Here is a 25,081-nt window from a genome sequence, read left to right as displayed (position 1 = left end):
ACTGACAGGCCGGGCAAGAAGAGCATTAATCAGAGAAGAGGCCCATGGTAACTCTGGAGGAGCTGCAGAGATCCACAGCTCAGGTAGAAGAACTACAGGACAACTATTAGTCGTGCACTCCACAAATCTGGCCTTTATGGAAGAGTGGCAAGAAGAAAGCCATTGTTGAAAGAAAGCAATAAGTAGTCCCATTTGCATTTTGTGAGAAGCCATGTGGGGGACACAGCAAACATGTGGAAGAAGGTGCTTGTCAGGGAAATGGCCGAAGAAGGACTGGCAATTCCGCCCAGGACAATCATGGCCGCCATGGTGACTAAGGTGTGCGGTACTTCCTCCTTGTAACCTGAACAGATCACATTAACCAACTTCCTGGTCTATTTAAGCCTGCTGCTGGAGCTGCTCATTGTTGGATTATCTCTTCAGTCTCCTGTGTACCTTGACCTTGTCTCCTGATCCATGCTTATCTGTTGTGACCCGGCTTGCCTTAACCTTGCTTCCTGATCTCCTATGTTTGACCCTCGGCCTGCTTCTTGACTCTACTTCTGCTTTCTGATCACCCGGCTTGACCCTCGGCTTGTACCTGGACCCTGCTCGTGTATGACCTTGGCTCGCCCCCATATATGCTCTGGACTGACCTACCTGTGTTTGACCCCTGGCCTGGCTTCTGGTATCTCTGTTCATTTAAATACTACAAGTTCAGTTCTGCCTGCCTCAGCCGTCCCTCAGCGGCTAAGCTCATCAGACTGCAAGCAAGCACCTGGCCTACCGTGCTTCGGTGGGCACCACGCTTCCTGTTCCCAACTCCAGGGTTGCGCTGCACTCAGCCGCAAGGGGAGCCCTCTTAGCATCTCGATCTCCATAATCGTTCCTGACAGTGCTCTGGTCAGGTGAGACCAAAATGTAACTTTTTGGCCTAAAAGCAAAACACTATGTGTGGCGAAAAACTAACACTGCACATCACCCTGAATATGCAATGCCTACCGTGAAACATGGTGGTGGCAGCATCATATTGTGGGGATGCTTTTCTTCAGCAGGGACAGGGAATATGGTCAGAGTAGATGGGAAGATGGATGGAGCCAAATACAGGGGAATCTTAGAAGAAAACCTGTTAGAGTCTGCAAAAGACTTGAGACTGGGTTGGAGGTTCACCTTCCAGCAGGACAACAACCCTAAACATACAGCCAGAGCTATAATGGAATGGTTTAGTTCAAAGCATATGCATGTGTTAGAATGGCCCAGTCAAAGTCCAGACCTAAATTCATTTGAGAATCTGTGGCAAGACTTGAAAATTGCTGTTCACAGACGCTCTTCATCCAATCTGACAGAGCTTGAGCTATTTTGCAAAGAAGAATTGGCAAAAATGTCACACTCTATTTTGTCAAAACTGGTAGAGACATCCCCAAAAATACTTGCAGCTGTTCTAATTGCAGTGAAACGTGGTTTCTACAAAGTATTGACTCAGGGGGGCTGAATACATATTTATTTGTAATAAAAAAATTAAAACCATTAATCATTTTCTTTCCACTGCACAATTATGTGCATCTTTGTGTTGGACCATCACATAAAATACATTTATGTTTTTGGTTGTAACATGACAAAATGTGGAAAATTTCAAGGGGGTATGAATACTTTTTCAAGGCACAGAATATTCAAGTTGTGGTGCCTCTGGGCATTTAAAATTCTAAAAGCATGCCTTTAGAATATGTATATTATACATTTAATATGTTTTGTAGAAGATGATGCATTTCTATTCTGTTACTTTTTTATGATTCTTTTTTAAATATTTCCTACCATGTAAGAACATCAAGTAAAAATCAGCCCCTGCTAGAGTACTCATTGCCTCTCAGGCAGTGTCCCAAAAAGACTCCTGGTTGTCTCCTCTTCTGGACTAAATTATAGATAGTGCATTACTTGCAATTCCTGTGAACTAAAAAGTGTACTGGGGGCGCTATGGAGTAATATGTAATTACACAACTTATCCTATAATATGCAACAACAAGTAAATTAATAAAAATGTGTCCTGTTGTATGTGATAAATCAATCAATAAATCAATAGTAAATAATAAAGTCCCATTGGTGCAAACAAAGATACAACATTAATGCTCGAATATCCTCTAGATATATTTCTTGCTGTGATACAAAAACCGTCTCCGGTCGTGCAAATTTAATTGATCTTCCACCACCTGGATAATTAGTACGACACCCAATGTGCACAAGTAGTAAATTGTGCTTACCAGACCTGGTTGACCTCTTTAATGAAAAAGACGGTCAGATGTGCTTGAGCAGGATAATGCCTGCAGATATATAAATCGACTGGAGCATGTACGATACCTCACCCTTGGAATATTGAGATTTTAGAACATGGAATACAAACAGAGAGCTTCCATAGTGCAACGCTATTTTATTAAAATGAAATAAAAACACCAGCCAATTGGCTACTCACATAAAAAGTGCCCTTCTCCCGACACTGGGGCTGCAAGCTTTGATAAAAAAAACACTGGCTCTCCCACCTCCGTGTCGGCGTGCGTTCCACCAGCTGCTGATACTATCCAAACGATCGGGAAGTGACGTAGGACATAGTACACGTGACCAGGTTCCGCCGCCTACGTACGCTTCGTATAGTTACGTTTCCTGTGAACTCAGGACTTCAAAGACATGGACAGACATCATCACACCAGCTCACAGTACTTCTGGACATTATGTGGATACCAGGCTGTCTGGGAGGAAGGAGTGTCCACCACCGCGATCAGAGGAGAAGAGGGAGGACCTGTGCTGTCCCTGGACTAGCATGGGGAGGGGCTTCAGGAAGCAAGCAATGCAATAGGTGAGGAAGTCCACAAACGATGGAAATGGACTTTAATTACATAGTTACATAGCATTATGCAACATACATAAAATGTAAGTGATTGAAAAGTTTTTTTGTTTTGTTTTTTTAAATATAAATAACAAACATGTCAGACTTACCTCCTCTGTGCAGTGGTTTTGCACAGAGCAGCCTGTATGCTCCTCTTCTCGGGTCGCTATTTGTTGCTCCTGGCCCCTCCCTCCTGTCGAAAGTGGAACTACATTGTATCTGAGCAATACAAACCAAAAGCGCTATTTAATTCATTAATATTAATATTCAAAGCAAACTCAAAGAGAAATCACTTAGAAAAACACTCCCCTAGCATTTGTGGCAGTGGCCATCTTGAGTTAGAGCAGATGATTCATGTAGCATTTACTGCCCCTAGCTCAGGCATGCATGCAGGAGGGTGTATTTAGCTGAGAAAATACCCCCTCCCCTTTTGAAGACTCCTGGGATGTGTGACATAATTAGCCTAGGCTTGGAAACTAGGAAGTAACTAAAGATATGCAAAAAACTGTTTAAAACAAGTACAGTAAATATGATAAACTTTCCTATGTATTTCCTAATGCTAGCAGCATAAGGTTTTAAAATAGTGTTGAGAGGGTGAAGTTCTGCTTTAAGGTCTATTTTATAATGATAAAAAGGTACAGCTGGATGTACAGTGGATGTAAACCCAAAAATATGTATTTTTATTTTTTTTGATGTCACAATGTACAGTATAAGATTTCCTATCATCTGTGCCCAGTCTTGCCACACAGAGTTAATACAGCTCTGAGCAATCCTCTTTTATTGTTCAGTGAAATAAAACGGAGTTACAGAGAAAAACCTTAGTCCGTTCCGCCCCTTTGCTGTGAGTGACAGGTTATTTACATATCTCATGCACTAGCCTGGAGACAAACATTATTTTTTAATTCCCACCCCACTCCTTTTCCAAAGTCATGTGGTTACTTTTCTGAATTTTGACTGGATGTTAGTAATCATAGCTGAATTTAGTGTTGTGTTTAGTGCATGTTGACAAGGGGAGTGAAGAGGAGGGTGGGGAGTCTACTGACATCACGACTCCACCCACCGAGCTCCAGACAACAGATCCACCCACAGAATCTGCAGTTTTTCAGTTCTTATAACAGACAGAGGGGAGACAGTTGACAGGTAAGGATACATGCAGGAGGCATCTATATCCTTATAGATCAGCACTATGGCAGTAGTTTAGAAAGGATGAGAGTGGCTTTACATCCACTTTAATGATTCTGTTACTGTATATTGTGACATGTCAAGAATTGATTTCCCAATTGGGAATGTAAAGAGTTACTGACAGGTCCAAATTAATAACAAGCAATTCATATCTCTACTGGTATTCAAGTCAGTGGGGGCCTACAATGACAGGCAGTATTTCATGTGCCACGCCAGACTTGGCTCCAAAAGAACCAATTTTACCTGAAAGTATAAAATGCTAGTCTCCCCAGAAGAACATACAAGTGTGATTTTTGGATTTCTGAAAAAAATACTTTTGCTTTATCTATAAACATTTTTTAAATGTTTTCAATTCTGGTGTTGACTAGACGATTAGCAGAGATTGGGATAATTATGAACAAGTGGAGACTTTTCAGGACCACCAAACATACTTTATGGGCAATTTCAAAGTCAGTAAGGTCATTGAGGCTACAGTGACCCACAATTAGGTGAGACAGTTAGGAGACAGTTTATTTATGATGCAGGATATCTCCAGTCATCTGTACACAGGAGATCAACTTCTAGCCCTGCAGTCCAAAATCAGTATACAGATCTGTCCCCAGGGCAAATTGCATTGTTTTATATGATCTGTCAAAGTAGAAGTGATTTTGGTGCCCCCTCATGGTCCTCCTGCTACCTCTCTCCCCTCCACAATGCAATCACCCACCCCCACTATCTGCTACTTCCTTCACATTGCACCCGTAGTGTGATGGGGCGCAGCAAGAAGGACGTCACACAGCATTGAAAATTTGAGCTGTACTGAACTAACACTAAACAGCAGTGTGTACTGATGGGGGGGGGGGGGGGGTTATGCATTCCTTTCACTGGCTATTGGCTGCTGGCAGGTGAGGTAAACTAATGCCGTGTACACGCGGTCAGAATTTCCAACAACAAATGTTCGATGGGAGCTTGTTGTCGGAAATTCCGACCATGTGTAGGCTCCATCGGACATTTGCTGTCGGAATTTCCGACAACAAAAATTTGAGAGCTGGTTCTCAAATTTTCCGACAACAAAACTTGTTGTTGGAAATTCCGAGCGTATGTACACAATTCCGACGCACAAAATTCCACGCATGCTCGGAATCAAGCAGAAGAGCCGCACTGACTATTTAACAAAATTTTTCTCGCGTCGTTGTACGTGTTGTACGTCACCGCCTTCTTGACGTTCACAATTTCCGACAACATTTGTGTGACCGTGTGTATGCAACACAAGTTTGAGCCAACATCCGTCGGAAAAAAATCCATGGTTTTGTTGTCGGAATGTCCGATCGTCTGTACGTGGCATAAGGCTTCCACGCTGCGTCCTCTCTCCTACCAGGGAGAATGCATACCTCCCAACTTCTGAACTTGAGTGAGGGACATTTGAGGGGGAAGTGACAGCAAAATGTGGCAAAACCATTAACAGTGGGAGGGGCGTAAGGGGCATGGTTAACCACTTGCTTACTGGGCACTTAAACCCCCTTCCTGCCAGGCAAATTTTCAGCTTTTAGCGCTGACGCAATTTGAATGACAATTGCGCAGTCATGCAAAACTGTAACCATATGACATTTTTAGAATTTTTTTCTTTTGGTCGTATTTAATCACTGCTCGGTTTTTTATTTTTGGCTAAAAATAAGACAGAAAAATTCAAAAGACAAAACAAAAAAAAAAACAGTTTCATAGTTATAAAATTTTGCAAACAGGTAATTTTTTCATTGATGTGCGCTGATGAGGTGCCACTGATGGGCACTGATAGTGCCACCTATCTGTGCCATCTCTCAGTGCCACCTGAGAGATGGCACAGATAGGTGTCACTGATGGGTGTCACTGGTGGGTGGCACTGGTGGGCGCTGGCGAGCGCTGGCATGGGGCACTGGTGGGCACAGATGAGGGGGCAGTGTCTCTGTCCCTCTGACAGAAGCCGGTGATTGGCTTTAAGCGTGAGAAAAAAAAAAGCAGATCTTCTGTTTACATCACATGAGCAGACGTATCAGCCGAGTCTCATTGACTCGCTGATCACAGAGCATGCCGCGTGCACCTCGCAGGGGGCATGTAGGCAGCTCATGCACGAGGGGACATATATGGATGCCCTCCCGGAAATTAGGGCCTGCACTGTAGCCGTCTCTTAGATACAGCGTGGACAGGAGGTGGTTAAACAAAACCCGGACTTCCTTGTACCTACAAAATATGCTGTGACTGCTATGCCACAAGCAAGAGTATCATGAATACATATTAACCCCAGCACAATCATTTGAAAAATCAAACAAATCTGGACTAAGGGCCAATTCACACCAGAGAGCGGTGCGGAAAACCCACGTCCCGTGGGCATTTTCCGCACCACATTTAAAACGCACTGCAGCAACTGTCAGTGTTAACTTAATGACACCCCAAATGTAGGTCACAAACGCAATGTGTATGCCTGCAGTGGACTGTATGGTATAGTAGTACTATGCAATCCGGTTCCTGTGCATTTTATAAAATAGTGCATGCACAACTCTTGGTGAGGTCACGTGAATAGGCTGAAATCCCACTGCACCTTCAATGCATGTGAATTGTACAGGATCACAAAGCGTGTTCCTGTGTGATTCAAGGTGTGAACCACCCCTGAGTCCTGGAACTGGAGCACAGTGTTGCAAAAAAGTTCCACCACCTGGCTCCACTAACTTGCCTGGCAGGGGGGCACTAGCGTGGGCACCTGGGGTAGGGTGTACCAGACATCCCCGGTTTCAGGGGACAGTCCCCTAATTGAGGACACTGTCCCCGGACCAAGTCTGTCCCTGGTTTTGTCCCCAGATTTAATAGGGGGCAGGGGCAATTTCAAAGACAGTCAGTGAAGAATTAAAAAAAAAATTGGAATTACACCCCCCCACTCCACCATGCCTACAAGCATAGGGGGGTTGTATTTTTCCCATTATCTGTGCCCCTTTCTGATGATCATGTGCTGGTCAGAGCGGATGGAATATTTCTTCAGCTTCGCTCACATGTTCTTCTGCCTTGGCTCAAATCCTGGCCAACCACCTGCCTATCTCCTTGCCTTCCCTGGCAGAGTGATCTTCTTCAGCTCCCCATCCAGTAGTAGCCGGGGCCCGAAGAGTAAGACTTGAGAGGCTGTGAGGCGGGCGGCGGCAGGCAGAGAGTCGCTGATTACTTGTTGCCATTACTAGTAAACAAAAAATATGTCCCCGGATTTCATTTTAAAAATCTGGTCACCTTAACCTGGGGAGATTCTCCCCATCTATAGCAGGGGTCCACGACACCATGATTGTCCCCTCTGTAGCAGCCAGCATGTCTTTGATTTGGGTGTGGTAGATGTGAGGATACTGTATGTGCTATGGGGCACTTTCAGAGGGGAGAGGACTTTTGCTAGGGGGGTGGGGGGATCGTATTTTATATCCAACCCCCCTTCTATCACAAAGCCCTCTCCCCTTCCAAAGCGCCCCATAGCACATACAGTATTCTCAGAACACCTCCCCTTAAACCACCCCCAAATCACTGTAAGCATACTTCATTGTCAACTTCCCCCCTCACCACCTTCCCTGTGTCATCTATAATATATTTATCACAGACCTCAGACCAGCACAACATATCCCTCCTCCCGTGCTCCTCCTCCTGTCTGTGTACAGGAAAACATCAGAGCCAAGGAGGAGGAGGAGGCGGTTTCAGTCTGCTCTGCATGTGCTAATGTGAGATGCAGCCAGAAGCTGCCATTCAGAGATACAATCACAGTGTGTGGGACCTCAGACACCCAAGCTGCAGGCGGTGTCACTGGTGCCCACACTAGCCCAACCTAGGGTTGCCACCTCATCCCTTTAAAAAGGAACACATCTGAATTACACAGGTTCTGAGGCTAATTTAATGCAGATAAGGCACCAAGTGAGTTTAATTACCACCTTAATCAGCCACAGAACCTGTGTAATTCAGATGTGTTCCTTTTTAAAGGGATGAGGTGGCAACCCTAGCCCAACCCTGTCAGGCAAGTCAGTTTTCTCCACCGCTTGTCTCTGCTCCAAGATTCAAACTTGATTTACATCAAATCCCGGCAGGGTCCCAGAGAATCTAGGAGTTATGGGAACAGGAGAAAGGTATTTAAAAAATCGGAATCCCCAGCAAGCGCCTGGGAATTTAAATTTTACTGCATTTGTGTTTGCTCATTTAGGACAAAGCAACAGGTTTATTTATTACCCCCAACCTCACCACAGTATACTGTATATTTACCTTTTCTTCTCTTCCCCAAAACTAAATTCAATGGCAGGAGCCAAAGAGAATAATAAGTAATTCCAGGCACAGAGAGGCATGTGACAGAACAAGGAGTCCATAGCCCTGGGTGAACTACGAATCTGGAGACGTGTGGCTTACACAAGAATTTCTTTTTCAGACCCTGCAGCTGAATGATACAATGGAGAGAGAAAGGAATGTAAATGAATGCATCTGCAGAGGTCTGCATTAGGGTGAACATGTTGCTCTGCCCTGTATGGGCAAAACAGGGTGTATCAGGACAACACTGATCATTGTAGGAGTGCCCACTGACTCTACATTCACACCTACCGTATTTGCCGGTGTATAAGACGACTGGGCGTATAAGACGACCCCCTAATTTTCCAGCCAAAATGTTGGTTTTGGGATATACTCGCCGTATAAGACTACCCCTTCCTACTAGTCATGACTCGCCTCACGGTGCCACCATTACATGCCAGACTGTGCCACTACATGCCAGACTGTGCCCCATTACATGCCAGACTGTGCCCCATTACATGCCAGACTGTGCCCCAATTTCATGCCAGACTGTGCCCCAATTTCATGCCAGACTCGCTGTGCCCTTACCTTATCCTAAGACAATGACATGCAGATTCGCGGCCGTACGTTTTTTCAAAAGCCGCGCCTCCTATGTCTTCTGGGAAGCTGAGTGTTCCGCCTATCACGGAACAGAAGACGTAGGAGGCGCGGCTTTTGAAAAAACGTACGGCCGAGATTCTGCATGTCTTAGGATAAGTTAAGGTTAGGTTACCGGCGTATAAGACGACCCCCAACTTTTAAGAAGATTTTAAGGGGTTAGAAAGTCGTCTTATACACCGGAAAATACGGTAGGTGTTTTTTGGGGGCCATCTGTGTTTTTCAGAAACGCACTACAGTTCATTTAACATGGTTTCCTATGGGTCTAGTTCACATCTGTGCGTTTTGTGGCGCTGCGTTTTTTGAAAAGGGTCCGGCCTTTTTTGCCCGCAGCACATTGGGTTTCGCGTGTAATAGACTTCACTAGCTGCACCGAAAACGCAAGTCTGCGATGTGGTCGATCGCTTTTCAGAGGCAATTGACAGGTGGTGATGAGGGGTACTTTAATGGTACTGCCTGATGCCCCATCATTTTTAATGCCCTAAAGGCCATATATGACCAGTGAAATAATGCCAAACAATATACTGTATCCTCTTAACTCTCAATAAAAAAGGTGAATTAAATATAAAGGAAAAATCTAAGCCAGGTCGCCAGTTGCATGCCACTATTGTAAATCAGTAAAAACAAGTAAATTGACTGCTGCGGATTGCTGTGACTTCTGCAGTTCAGTGTGTTAAACGTACTTGTAAAAACATCCACTTATGGCTAAAATACGATATGTACGTTGTTCTTTTTCCAGAACCAGTGATTCAGTGTTATTCCCTGTAAAAGACCGTGGGAAAAGCAATTTTATTGTCAGGCATGCCGGTGGTTAATAATGCGTATGGCTTGTGGAATAAGGACATAGGGGCTGAACTAAGTCTCCATAACTCAGCCCACCCCTGGGTTTAATGAATAGACAAAATGGTCTGATTAGTATGGCGTGATTTTACTCATTGCTGACCACCCCTAAGACTAGGGAGCCCCTCCCCCTCACTTCACACTAGACTTTGTGCTGGGAACGCACACTGCATTCTCACAGCCCTGCATTTTTATCACAGATTATGATTAAAAAGGAAACATTTAGGAATTTTCACAACTGGCAAACACAGGGAATTTGCCAGAACAGCTCAGTTAGCAAAAAGGAGCCATATATGCGAGATATAACTATTTTCTTTTATTTTAGATAATTAGTTCATTATTGGTACACAAATAATTATTATATAATTATATAATATATAATTATTAGTGGTGATATTTCTATTATTCTGTACATATCAATATATAGCAAGGTATGTTCTAAAAACAAGTCGTTTCACTACATTGTAGTCTACAGAAAATATAAAGTTGAAAAATCCTAATTAATTGTACTTTGAGACATTGGGGGTTATTTACTAAAGACAAATCCACTTTGCACTACAAGTGCAAACTACAAGTGCAAAGTGCACCTGAAATTGCACTGAAAGTGCACTTGGAAGTGCAGTCGCTGTCGATCCGAGGGGGACGTGCAAGGAAAATAAAAACAGCATTTTAGCTTGTACATGATTGGATGATAAAATCAGCAGAGCTTCCCCTCATTTCAGATCTACCCCTCAGATTTACAGGGACTGCACTTCCAAGTGCACTTGTAATGCAAAGTGGATTTGCCTTTAACCACTTAAGGACCGCCTAACACCGATATAAGTCGGCAGAATGGCACGGCTGGGCACAATCACGTACCTGTACATCCTCTTTAAGTGCCCAGCCGCGTACCCGATCGCCGCCGGTGTCCCGCGATCGATCACAGGAGCTGAAGAACGCGGAGAGGTGTGTGTAAACACACCTTCCCCGTTCTTCACAGTGACAGTGTCACTGATCGTCTGTTCCCTGATATAGGGAAAGACGATCAGTGATGTCACAAGTCCACCCCCGCCCCCCACAGTTAGAAACACATATGAGGTCACACTTAACCCCTACACCGCCCCATAGTGTCATTTTCACAGTAAACAATGCATTTTTATAGCACTGTTTGCTGTGAAAATGACAATGGTCCCAAAAATGTGTCACAATTGTCCGATGTGTCCGCCATAATGTCGCAGTCACGAAAAAAAATCGCTGATCACCACCGTTAGTAGTAAAAAAAAAAAATATTAATAAAAATACCATAAAACTATCCCCTTTTTGTAAACGCTATAAATTTTGCGCAAACCAATCGTTAAACCAAAAATAGGTAGACGAATACGTACCGGCCTAAACTGAGGAAAAAAAAAATTATATATTTTTTGGGGATATTTATTATAGCAAAAAGTAAAAAATATTGCATTTTTTTCAAAAATGTCGCTCTATTTTTGTTTATAGCGCAAAAAATAAAAACTGCAGAGGTGATCAAATACCACCATAAGAAAGCTCTATTTGTGGGAAAAAAAGGACGCCAATTTTATTTGGGAGCCACGTCGCACGACCGCGCAATTGTCAGTTAAAGCGACGCAGTGCCGAATCGCAAAAAGGGGCCTGGTCCTTTACCTGCATATTGGTTCGGGTCTTAAGTGGTTAATAAATAACCCCCCATTGGGTGCTGTCTGACTATGCGTACACTAACAGTTAAAAAATCTTTTGAAGAAAACATGCAAATTTTGGCTCATGAAGACGGAAATGCAGAGTCTTGCTTTCCAGGGGAGAAAACTATATTAATCACGCAGGGAAATTGAACACAGACAATCTTTTCATCACACCAATCAGCATCACCGAAAGACATGTGATTACTCCCTGATCTAATCATAAATAAATGGATTGAGCGAATGTTCACTGATATCTGTAAGCATCTTTTAGCTAGGTAATGTGTAAGGCTGGGTTCACATATATGCAAATTGGATGTGGATTTCCCTGCATCCAATTTGCATGACAGGCAAGTGTGACCGGCTCTCAATGGAGTTCACACAGGTCTGGATCGGCCGCGGTCCGGATTGTAGAAGGATCCTGTGCATGTTTGGGTCCGGTTTAGGTGCAAATTCAGGCAAAAATTTTGATCGGAACCGCACCTGAACTGGTGAATAGTGTTGAGCAAAATACGCCATATTCGATTTCGCGATATATCTCGAATATATAGTCGAATATTCGAGATATATTCGCTAAATTCGAATATTCGTGATATTTTATCGAAATGAAATGATTGCGAATTTTCGCTATTGCGAATGCGAAAATAATTGCGAATTTTCGATAACTGCGGTAGGAGCACTCTGATTGGCTCAGAATATTCTTGATATTTTTTCGAAATTTCGCAAAATGCGAATGCGATATTTACTGCGCAATTTCGACAAATGCTGTAGGAGCACTCTGATTGGCTCAGAATATTTGTGATATTTTACAATACAAAATAATTGCGAATATTCGGCAAATGCGGAAGGAGCACTCTGATTGGCTCAGAATATTCTTGATATTTTACAATACAAAATAATTGCGAATATTCGGCAAATGCGGAAGGAGCACTCTGATTGGCTCAGAATATTCTTGATATTTTACAATACAAAATAATTGCGAATATTCGGCAAATGCGGAAGGAGCACTCTGATTGGCTCAGAATATTCTTGATATTTTACAATAGAAAATAAAAAGTGTTTTGCATTGGTGGTGATTCTTTACTCTATCCATCTGTCACAGCCGTTTGTCAATCAAACACCTTGAAGATTGAACACGTTCATGCTGCATGCTTTGGACTTTTTTTCACTTCACATATCAAAGACATTTTTATGAAAGATTATTTTTCTATTATTGGGACTATATTTCTTTATATATTTGTTTCACTGTGTATTTCACAAGTTATTTGCGCTTGCTTATTTTATAATTTGCCCACATGTCTTGTCACTAGACATATTTTTTATTCTTGTAGAGCGACTCCATTTTCTGTCTTGTATTAATTTATGTTGTATAACATATTTGAGTTGCTGCTGTATTCTCCCCTTTTTTTAAGGTATGCGCAATTTTTTCCTTCTTACAAAAAAAAATAATATCAAACATACAAATATTCATAACAGAAACATACACAAAGCCCCCCCCCCCTTTTGCATCAGAGACAATCAGAGTTCTCCTACCACAGTTATCGAAAATTCGCAATCATTTTCGCATTCGCATTAGCGAAAATTCGCAATTTTTTTTTTTTTAAATTCGGAAACATAAAAGGATCGCCTCAGCTTAGCTACTAGGCCCAAGGTCTCTAATCATACCAGCAATGCTTTTAGACGTCGCTAGGATGTGATCTGTTTTAAAAATAAAATTTAAAAAATGTGAATATTCGGAATCGCGAATATTCACCGCGAAATTCGAAATATATCGCGAATACTCGAATATGCCATATTCGAGCCGAATATTCGCAATACGAATATTCGTGAGCAACACTACTGGTGAATAGACATGCACAAGACCCCAGGTGCAAACCCGTGGCCTCACATATGTGAACCCGGCCTGTAAGTGGAAGTCCATGCAAAAACTAATATCCCTGTATCTATAGCCACCAACATTCTAACACTAACCTCTTTAGCCCTGAAAAGAAAAACTCATTATACATACCTTTTCTACAGGCGATCTGACCCCATCTCCAGCTCTGATCCCTAGCTGAGCTGTCAGCCATGGCTTTGCTGTATGGGCGGGTGCAGAGGACACGTCCGTCAACGGAAGCCACATAGTAACTCTATGGGTGACGTCACTCCCCATTCATTTCACAGCCTTTGTTGGACGTGTAATCTGCTGAGTTTTTCTTTACAGGGCTAGATAGGTTAGTGTTAGAATGTTGGTGGCTATAAACACAGAGATTTTAGTTTTTGAATGGACTTCCACTTTAAGAAAATTAATGGGGGGGGGGGGGGCAGGGCAATGATGTCAGCAAGAGCACTTTGGCCACACCCACTGTTTGCTGCGTCACACTATGCGTACCGCATTACTACTCTCCTTGAGGCTCCCAAAGGTGTCACAGGGTGCTAAAGTGTTCAGGTTTGGCTTGAAGAAATGGTGGGAACCCTAGATCCCTAGTTACAGAATCAGAGGAAGCTTCTCATTCGCCAAGAGCGATTGTGAGGGGGTGGCCATGAATCTGTGGCCTTCCCCTCATCACAGATCGCTCCTGGAATGATTCCGACAGCCGCAGGCTCCGGGGGGGATGGGGGGCCACCCGCTGGGAGGCAGGGACGTATATATATGCCCATATGCCTGCCCGTGCCATTCTGTCAACGTATATTGTTGTGCCGCAGTTGGCAAGTGGTTAAGTTTGGGAGTGAGCAATGTGCGCTGGCAGCAGTCATTTTAACACAAAGCATAGGCACGCATTTTTAAGCCATCTTCCCTTTACATCTCCATCCCTCACCTTGGGAGTACCATAGACTTGGGACCACTTCCCTGTGTGTACAGCATTTAGCTTTCATCACAAAGTCATAAGACCCTCAGCTGAGGATCAGGATGAAGTGAATGTGCTTTGTTTAGTATACCATTCTCTTCCCAATGTTGGTTCCAAATATCTGCCCTGCCTGGCATGCTTCCAAATGGCACACTGCCTCCCCAGGCTTCACCATTACATCAGAGGACTCTGTCCAGGCCTCCAAGGTCTTATGTACCCCATCACAGGACATGTAGAAGACGGTCAGGAGAATGGGCAACTACAGCAATTCCTCCCATGTTCCGTACCTCCTCATCTGAACCATCAGCACTGGGCCCTTTAGATCAATTCTGCAGGAGACAACATCTTAACAATCTCTGAATTGTTGCTCCTTACATTTATATGAGCACTTACTACACCCCTGAAATCATCAAGGAGGGACTTATCTAAAAGGGAACCTAACACCCAGTTACAACTTTCCCCTCGACCACACTATAATAGGAACAAAGCCATCTAATGGTAGGCAAGCTAAGTGCACCTGCCAACATAGTGACAGATACAGTAGTCTTGCCTGCATTTTCTCTGGCAAAAATTATTTCATGTCTATTGATACTGAACTGCCACTCTATTCCTCAGTGGCCAATCCTCACAACAAAGCTATAGTAGGAAGGATAACTATGTATGAATATTGTTTAAAAAGTTGTTCCTAATTGCTTTGATTCCCCTTTCATATTCCAGAAGAATAAAGCCGACGATCAGTCCATCCGATGAGAACGGTCTGATGGACCGTTGTCATAGGCAATGCTGTATCCTGGCCTAGGCCTAGGGCAGCACTTTGCAGGGGGGCAGCACAGACGGTGTCCCCGTCAGCTTGCACTACACTGTTAGGCAAATTAGTTTAGCACCCCCATAAATCGGCCGCACTGCTTCCAGTATGTGGGCGGTTGGCATTCTGCAACTGTGGGTGGGGGGGGGGGGGGGCGTTGCTTCAAATTTTTTACCATTCCTGCCCCATTGCAGAGATTTCCCTTCACTCCCATAGCCAAACAGGAAGTGAGAGGAAATCTATGCAAATTAAGGTAATCCACTACCCCCCCCAGGCCATCAGAACTAGTGTCCCCACTTGAAAATTTCAGGGTGGGTCTTAAACCGCAAGAGGTGTGGCCTTGACAGGAAGGGGTGGGTCATATTTAAATTAGGGGGTGCACGAGTTTAGTCAGGCCTAGGGCAGCACAAAACCTAAATACACCCCTGGTCATAGGTTAACCGATGAAGCTGACTGATGGTCAGTCGTGCCTACACACCATCGGTTAAAAAAACGATCGTGTCAGAACGCGGTGACGTAAAACACAACGACGTGCTGAAAAAAACGAAGTTCAATGCTTCCAAGCATGCGTCGACTTGATTCTGAGCATGCGCTGATTTTTAACCGATGGTTGTGCCTACTAACGGTCGTTTTTTTCCCATCGGTTAAATTTAAAGAAAGTTGGCTTTTTTTTAACCTATGGTTAAATAACCTATGGGGCCCCCACACGATCGGTTTGGACCGATAAAAACGGTCCATCAAACTATTGTCCTCTGGTTAACCTATCGTGTGTACGCGGCCTTAGAGGGTCGGGGTTATTCTGGTTGTTACATTTTTTTTATTCACAAACATTTTGATACCAAAAGTTTCTTTACAATGTTTTTAGCTTGTGCTGAAGTTCTGCAAGTTGAACAAATCTGGCTGCCAAGGGTCACCCAGTCCATTATAGTAAATCACACCTTTTATAATAAGGATATGAGACTAGATGTGGCTTGTTCTCATTTTTCAAGACATCTCCTCTTATACTGCTGCAATCAGAAATTGTTTTTTTACTATTACATGAGATTTCATTTCAAGAAGTGATTTAGACGGGCTTCAAAATTATAACTTTCATGGCCATTTCTTTAATTGTGGAAAAGAACAAGTGATTTTTGATGATGACTGGAAAATAGATTATAGACTTTGCTGGCACTTGTGTAAAATTATCTTCCATTCTGTAATGAAGTCTGGAAAATGATGTACGGCTCTAGATTTTAAAGATACAGTATATTTTCAGTGCGACACTTGGCAGAGACTGGGACTATAGATTTGAGATGAATAATAAATGTGTGGATGTCAGTTAATGAAAAGCAAAGAGCATTTTTTTTCTTCCAGTTTAACCACTTGAGCCCCAGAAGATTTGGCTGCTCAATGACAAGGCCATTTTTTGTGATACAGCAATGCGTCGCTTTAACTGACAATTTTTCCCCACAAATAGAGCTTTCTTTTGGTGATTTGATCACCTCTGTGTTTTTTTTTTGCGCTATAAACAAAAGAAGAGGGACAATTTTGAGAAAAACACAATGTGCCAGATCCTCAGAGCGAGTACGCCGGCGTATCTACTGATACGCCGGCGTACTTTCAAATTACCCGCGTTGTATCTTTAGTTTGAATCCTCAAACCAAGATACGACGGCATCTGGGTTAGATCCGACAGGCGTACGGCTTCGTACGCCTTCGGATCTAAGATGCAATACTTCGGCATCCGCTGGGTGGCTTTCACGTCATTTTCCGTGTCGGGTATGCAAATTAGCTATTTCCGACGATCCACGAACGTACGAGCGGCCGGCTTTTTCCGGCGTATAGTTAAAGCTGGTATTTTGCGGCGTATAGTTAGACTTGCCATGTTAAGTATGGGCGTCGTTCCAGCGTCGAAATTTGAATTTTTTTTTTTTTTTTTGCGTAAGTCCCATCTAAGTTAAAAAAAATGATGTTCTAGCGGCGTCATTTAGCGCAATGCACGCCGGGAAATTTCGGGACGGCGCATTCGCAGTTCATTCGGCGCGGGGACGCGCTTAATTTAAATGAAACCCGCCCCCTAATCGCCGATTTGAATTCCGCCGCCAGAGATACACTACGCCGCCGTAACTTACGGCGCAAATTCTTTGAGGATTCAAAGCAGCCAAAAGTAAGTTACAGCGGCGTAGCGTATCTCACATACGCTGCGCCGATCTATTTCTATGTGGATCTGGCCCAGTATCTTTTACTTTTTGCTATAATTGTATATCTCAATTTTCTTTTCCAAAAAAAAATGTTTTCCTCCGTTTAGGCCGATACGTATTCTTCTACATATTTTTGGTAAAAAAAAAATCGCAATAAGCGTGTATTGATTGGTTTGTGCAAAAGTTATAGCATCTACAAAATAGGGGATAGATTTATGGCATTTTTATTATTATATATTTTTTTTTACTAGTAATGACAGTGATCTGCGATTTTTATCGAGACTGCGATATTGCAGCAGACACATTGGACATTTCTGACACATTTTTGGAACCATTGACAAGTATACAGTGATTATTAGTGCTATAAAAATACACTGATTACTGTATAAATGTCACTGGAAGGGGTTGACACTAGGGGGCGATCAAGGGGTTTAAATGTGTTCCCTCACTGTGTTCTAACTGTAGCAGGGGTGGGACTAACTAGGGGAAGAGAAAGATCATTGTATGAACACACCATCAGTCTCCTCTCCCCTGAAAGAACCGGAATCTGTGTGTTTACAATCTGAGTAGGTGAGGTTTGAGCAATTTCAATCTTCACATCCAAAACAGATTAGGAGGGGTGACGCTGGAATAAGAAAAAGTGAGCCAAAGCTTGCTTCTCTGTGCTCTTCTTCCTTCCCAGTGACACCTTTCATAATCTGCTGCAGAGGTGAGGCTTGAAACTATAGGAACACTATATGACTGTAAAAGACCTGGAATGCCTTTTGGTGTCCCAAGGAGAATAGTATTTGCACCGCTGTGAACAGTGGGTGTGGCCAAATTGTGTGAACAGTGGGTGTGGCCAAATTGTGTTAACAGTGGGATGGGCTTAAAGCAGCATGCTTGAATAAAACAAATGCACCCATAATATATGCTTAGATTAATAAAACAAATGTCACTGTAAAAAAATTGAATTTAACCTACCTTAAAAGTGGGCCGCAGGGCTGGTGCAAGGATATTTTTTTCTAACACCCTCAATTTTTTATTTTTACAAAGTATGGCTGTGTGTAAATGACCCCTGAGGCGCCATTTACCCATGCATGGGAAAAATGTACCTTGTGCTTGCAGTGCCATTAATTCTTAATTGCACTCCATTACCCCCTGGCTATAGTCTGGGCCCCTCTTCTCCCCAATCTCGAATGTCCGCTCTATCAGGAGCCCCCCCCCCCGTGCATAGGTGTACGTGTATGTACATACATGTGCATGTTTTTTTTACTCTGAGACTAGGTGCAGGAACTCAACCACATCCCCCACTTTTCCCAGGGCAGGGGAGCAAGAGAGCACGCTGAAACAAATGGTGGGTTTGATCAAATTAGAGTGGGAGGGTCTTAAAGTGGCAATAAATACCAGGAGTGTGCTACGTACAGAGTGCAGGGTTCAGGGGTGTGTATCTCATTGGCCACCTTAAAGCAAAAGCAACTCCTCTTCCCTCCTCCCCTAGTACAGAGTTCTGCCACCACCAAATCTCCATCCATGTAATCCCCGTATCCAGTGTAAATCTTATTCTCCCCCCCACCTCCACCTTGTACAAATGCAACACAGACCTCAGATACAGCATGCCTTGATGCGAGCGGGAGATGTTATGCCTCCTCACGGTCTGTCATAAGACAGGGTAGAGCCGAAGAGCCTAGTTGAAGCTTCCGTGGCTCGGTTACAAAGGCAGCAGCCAGCATTGAAGCGAGTGGCAGCAATGCCTGGATGCCCCCTCCTTTCCTGTGCATTACACCAGCTGCTCACAGGGACCTGGGGTGAGGAGGGGTTCATTGCAGCCACACAGAGCGCACATCTATGCCCTTTTGTGTGCAGATCCCCGGCCGCTCCCCATTTAATTTCTTGATGGTGGAGTCAGGTGAGCTTCTGCTGACTAGGCTCAGCATGGAGTGGGACATGTTCACTGTCCTCCACTACAGGAGCTGGCAGCAGTTTCACTAACAGAGCCGATAAGAGCTGGGGAGGAGAAAGGAGCCCCTCTCTCAATGCAGATGCAACCCCCCTAGTTTTGGGCCTGTGAGAGATATCACCATCCCTTGGAATAGTGACCCCAAATTTGCCACCTGCTGGTAAGGTCACGCTTCATGGCTCTTCCCACTCAAACAACGGTGCCCAGGCTGAGGTTGCCACTCTCATTACTACTAGAATCCATGGACATGTGGCACTAGGAAATCTTTTTAGTCAAACGATAGACAAACATTCGTTTGTGAGTAAACATACAGTTTGAGGAAGGGTCTCCTAAACTGGCTAAGTCAAACTTTATCTGTACTATGTAGCTGGGGGGGGGGGATGCTTATTTCAAAGTACCCAGCCTCTGCAGGTTCAGCATAGTGTAAATATCCTCCAGCTCATTTTAAAGTGCAACATTGGGCAAAGCTTTTAAAAATGACATGTGCAGGTTATGTCTGGTATTAATACAGAAGTGTTTTTCTTAGTCTCGACTAACAATTTTTTTTATTTGTTGATCCTGTCAGTTGAGTTATTTTCCCTCTAACTGTAACTGGTCAAGCTGTCCAGTGTTAAAGAGGCAATTATATTTACAGGAAGTCCCTGCCTCAGCTGCTAAACGTTCACAGCAGCTGTCAATGGCTACAGATTGGATAAAGGTATGGGGAACCACCAGCCTGCAGAGCCTCCAAAAAAAGATCAGAAATTGGAAGGATCAGTGGTTATTTACACATTAAAAAAAAAATGCCTATACTACATTAACAATTTAAAAATAGAGTTAACAACTTTTATATTTGGGTTTACATACACTTTAAGCTTTCATTTGTAGATAAATAAATACTTCAGAGGACCAGATTGAACGCTCTGTCAGGCTGCCTTGTACTGAACAATTGCCAGCCTGATTGAGAATACATTGGGTCCCCTTTGTCAGGCCTTTATGTAGTCGTCTAATGTGGTCTTAATTATGGCAAAGGGGACTGTTTGGTTCTACTGCCACCTACAGCAGGATTTGGATACTGGTAAACCAAAAAAATAGGGCCAGCCTAGTATAGCTCCTACTACTCCCAACAGGCCTACGTTTTGTGGAAAAGTAGTTTGATCATACACATGACTGGGTGGTTTGGAGGAAAGTCACTTTGTTTATTAAGGGGTTTTGGAAGGAAGAAGAGGTTTTGTGCTGCGAGGGTGGGAGAAGGAAGATTAATGCTGGAAAAGGGAATTTAGGGGAGGTTTGCGAGAGTAAGGCTGGCCATATATGGTTTGAATCTCAATTTAAATTTTCAATTTAACAGGAACCGTCCGAGATTCAAACTGGTAATGAGCAGGCTGAATATACCACGTTGATCGATCAACTTGGGTATAACCAGTCTGCCGGATTCGCTTACAATTATAACACAGTATGTGTTAATGGGGAAATCATGCAAATGTTAGGCTTTTGCCTGGGACAGGGATTTGTGAGGGGGGGGGGGGGGGGTTTGCTGGTGCTGGGAGGTGGAAAGGGATTTGTGGTAGAAGATTGGATTGGGTGTGGGGGTAACATTAGACAGTGTAGACTGTAGAGGAAGATTTGTACCAGAAGGGAAAGAGGATTTATGCTGGTGGTCGGGAAGAATATTTATACCAAAAGTGGGAGATGACTTGTATGGAAGGGGGGGGGGGGGCGGCAAAGATTAGTTCTGAGAGGAGTGAGTGTACAGATTATTTTGCATGAGGGGGTGGGGTATTTTTGTTGAAAGGGTCAAGTGGGGGAGAGTATTATTTGCCTCATGACTGCTGCACTTTTTATTATGCGTTGATTGGTTTGTGCAAAAGTTATAGCGTTTACAAAATAGGGGGTATTTTTATTAATATTGGTTTTTTTTTTTTACTAGTAATGGTGGCGATCAGCGATTTTTTTCAGTACTGCGACATTATGGCGGACACTTCTGACACATTTTTGGGACCACTGGCATTTTTATAGCGATCAGTGCTATAAAATGCATTAGATTACTATAAAAATGCCACTGGCAGTGAAAGGGGGTTAACACTAGGGGGCGGGGAAGGGGTTAAGCATGTTCCCCGGGTGTGTTCTAACTGTAGGGGGGTGGCCTCACTAGGGGAAATGACTGATCTTCTGTTCATACATTGTACATTGTATGAACAGAAGATCAGCATTTCTCCCCCTGACAGGACCGGGAGCTGTGTCTTTACACACAGCTCCCGGTCCCCGCTCTGTAACGAGCGATCGCGTGTGCCCAGCAGCGATCGTGACGGGAGTCGGGGGCGAGCGTGCGCGCCCCTAGTGGCCTGCGCAAGAGCTGACGTTAAACTATGGGCTCTCGCGCAAAGGAGTCGACTTGCCACCGTAAAAGGACGGTGGGCGGTCAGCAAGTAGTTAACTGACAATTGCGTTGTCGTGTGACACTGTACCCCCCCAAAAAAATATAAATATATGTATTTTTCCCCATAAGTAGAGCTTTCTTTTGGTGGCATTTGATCACCACTGCGTTTATTTTTTGCGCTACAAAACAAACAAAAAAGACAAACAATTTTTGGTGGAAAAAAAAGGCAGAACGAACCATTTCGGTCAGAGTTAGGATGAAAGTCTCTGCGACTGAGAGGCAGACATCAACTGGATCGCCCTTTGTCCAGATTGCTCGGAAGCAGACTCATCTGCCGGGTACTCCACTGAATCCTGAGCTTTTTAGCTCTTCCCCATTCTCAATACATTCTTGCTACAAACTAGGAGGCTCCAGTTTCTGCACCCTGCATGATGGAGGCAATAATACCAGCAATCCTGTGCTCTTAAACCCCCATTCACACCTAGGCGTTTTGTCGCCTGTAGTGTGACGCCGCAGCACCCCCGAGACGCTGGAGGGATGAAAACACATTGCCCTCTATGGAGATGGTTCACATCTCCACGCCGAACGCCTGCCGCCTGAAAAAAAGTCCCGGACCTTTTTTTCAGGCGGCTTTCGACGTTCGGCATAGGAGATGTGAACCATCTCCATAGAGGGGGTGAGGCTGCATTCACAATCGCGGCGTTTTGTCGCCGCAAATCGCGGTACAAAACGCCGCAATTTGTCGCCTAGGTGTGAATGCAGCCTAACTCGGCTAGGGCTTTGCGAGGCTCGGGTACCATTTATCCAAGCATAAAAGCCTGTGTCAAATTGATGCGATGCCGGAAGACATCCATTGGCCAGCACCTGCTGAGTGGCTTATGACAAATCACAGCAGAAGTAGTACGAACTCCCTACTCTGTATATATACACACACGTCATTCCGAACAAAACGGCTGCCCTGTAGCAAAAAAATAATTTAGGCTTTAGTCAGAACCACTTTAATTTAAGTTTTTATTGCAAAAACAGAAGGAAAAAAAAAAACTAAGGGGTGAATTCTTTCACAAGGTATTGCACCAGACCCTTATCTTGACAAAAGGGGAACCCCTACTGTTTTCCTTAAAGAAAAAGTACACAGTTTACAAAATTGTGCTATCCTTTTAAGGAGGGGAAAAAAAAAACACAATGTGGCATCCCTTCTCAAAATTCTCTTATTCATGCATACAGCCTTGCCAGGAAAGGAAGGGGTGGTGAAAGCATGTGCTTCCCACTTCTTGCCCATATTTGGCCAATGACAACCACCCTCCTACTCCTTTGTTTACAGTTTAGCCGTCAGCCTGGAAGCAGTCAGGATTGAACATGGCATCATTCATCAAGGTTTACAAGAATCTGCTGGCTGACATTTTAAAATAGCCCCCCCTGCAGACCCTCACATCCACCAGGCAAGAGATGTGGTGAAGAGGCCCTTGTTCTCATCAACATGGGGACCAGATGCTTTACCGGGGTGGTTTTTATAAACAGATGGAAAGCAGGGATTTCAAATGATGTTCAGTGGATTTAACACAGATGTGCTCTCATTGCTCAGCCTGCACAGTATATCTCACCAGGTAAGTCAGATACAGCAAAGTCCAGCTAACGCAGTACAATCAGGACAAATTTCTTTTAGCTAGATTCAGGTAGGCAGGCGCATCATTTCGGCGGCATAGTGTATCGTGTTTACACTACGTCGCCGTAAGTTAGCGAGGCAAGTACATGATTCACAAAGTACTTGCCTGCTAAGTTACAGTGGCGTAGCGTAAATCGGGCGGGTATAAGGGCGCCCAATTCAAATTAAGCTGAGAGGGCGTGTTTTATGGTAATGGGGGGTGACCTTACGTGATTGACGTATTTTACCAACGTTGCATGCGCCGTCCGCCTACATATCCCAGTGTGCATTGCGGCAAAGTACGCCGCACAGTCCTATTGGTTTTGACGTGGACGTAAATGACGTAAATCCCTATTCACGGACGACTTACGCAAACAACGTAAAATTTTCGAATTTCGACGCGGGAACGACGGCCATGCTTAACATTACTATTCCAGCTATTTGATGGAATAACTTTAGGCCTGATAATGCGTTACGTAAACAGCGTATTTGTGAATATTCGTGACTAGGCGTATCTAGTGATTTACATATTCTACGCCGACCGCAATGGAAGCGCCACCTAGCGGTCAGCCTAAAAATTACACTTTAAGACACTTACGCCGCTCGTATCTGAGCCTAATTTAAGCTATCTGGTTTCCAGAATACACTTAAATTAGCACCGGCGCAAATTCAGACTTAGGCCGGCGTATCTACTGATACGCTGGCCTAAGTCTTTCTGAATCCACCTATTTGTCTGTGAAACCAGATTTAGTACAAGCCATGAGGTTGGTTTCTTGTGGTAACGAATCTTACCATCCTACAGTGTAAAGAAATAAGAAACCAGCTTTTAACATCACAAAAGTTTAATAGAGCAGGCAGGCACAAATGTAAAAATTCTATGAAACCTCTTCCATAGTTTACAATTTTTTTTTTTTTTTTTTTCAACATCACAATTTTCAATAAATTTGACAGATGCAAATATTTGTATTACTGAACACAGGAAAGCACATAACAGTCATCCAATGCTACAGACTAACTGCAAAGCAAAGTCTATACAGTATGTATATATAGTTTATCAACTGAAACATATCCACCAAGTTATGTCATGTTCTTCACTGGATATGGACACAGAAAGACCATCCTAAAACAGAATAGTCAAAATGTAGCCTTTACCCTAAGATCAAGCTCTATCAGTAGTGAGAAGCAATTGGGTCCTGGGCAAAAAAACATGGTTTAGACCCCCACAATATCATCTGTCACACCCCTTGCTACAAGGTTGACCTGGGGTACCCCAAAAACAACTGAACTAGTACAATAAGTCAGCTTCCTCCTTGCAGTAAGGGGACTCAAGATGTCTGGGGTCTTAAACAGAGTCCCTCAGCCATCAGAATGTTAAGATACAATATGGCAATAGAGGAGATGCATTTTACTATAGATCCAACAGTGTATGTAAATTTTATGTTCATTTGCTTCAAAACAAAGATATTTTTTTCACCCAATACAAATGACTGTTATGTCAAAGCATGTCAAAGCAACCTTACTGATATGTGACACTTCTAAATGTTTGAATTGGCATTAAAAGAATTGCACCCTTAATTCCCTTTGGTGACGCTGCAGTACTGTGTCAAAATGGACCAAGGATGCCTGTTAGGCTGCTATGTACAAAAAATTTGAAATAAAAATTGGAACAAGATGTTAAAATTGAATGTTGATTACTCCAAAAAGTTGTGTGTATATTTTTATTATTATTTAGTGTTACATTACAAAAATTTACAGAAAAGGTAAAATAAAAAAGGGGGGGGGAAATGTCAGTACATTGGGTTAGAGGTACCTTAAATCTACAGATAACGAGATGAAAACCGTTACAAAATCGCATTGTTAAAAAACCCAAAA

This window comes from Rana temporaria, chromosome 8 (assembly GCF_905171775.1).
Source record: "Rana temporaria chromosome 8, aRanTem1.1, whole genome shotgun sequence".
Lineage (NCBI taxonomy): Eukaryota > Metazoa > Chordata > Amphibia > Anura > Ranidae > Rana > Rana temporaria.
Note: the sequence above shows the minus strand (reverse complement) of the source record.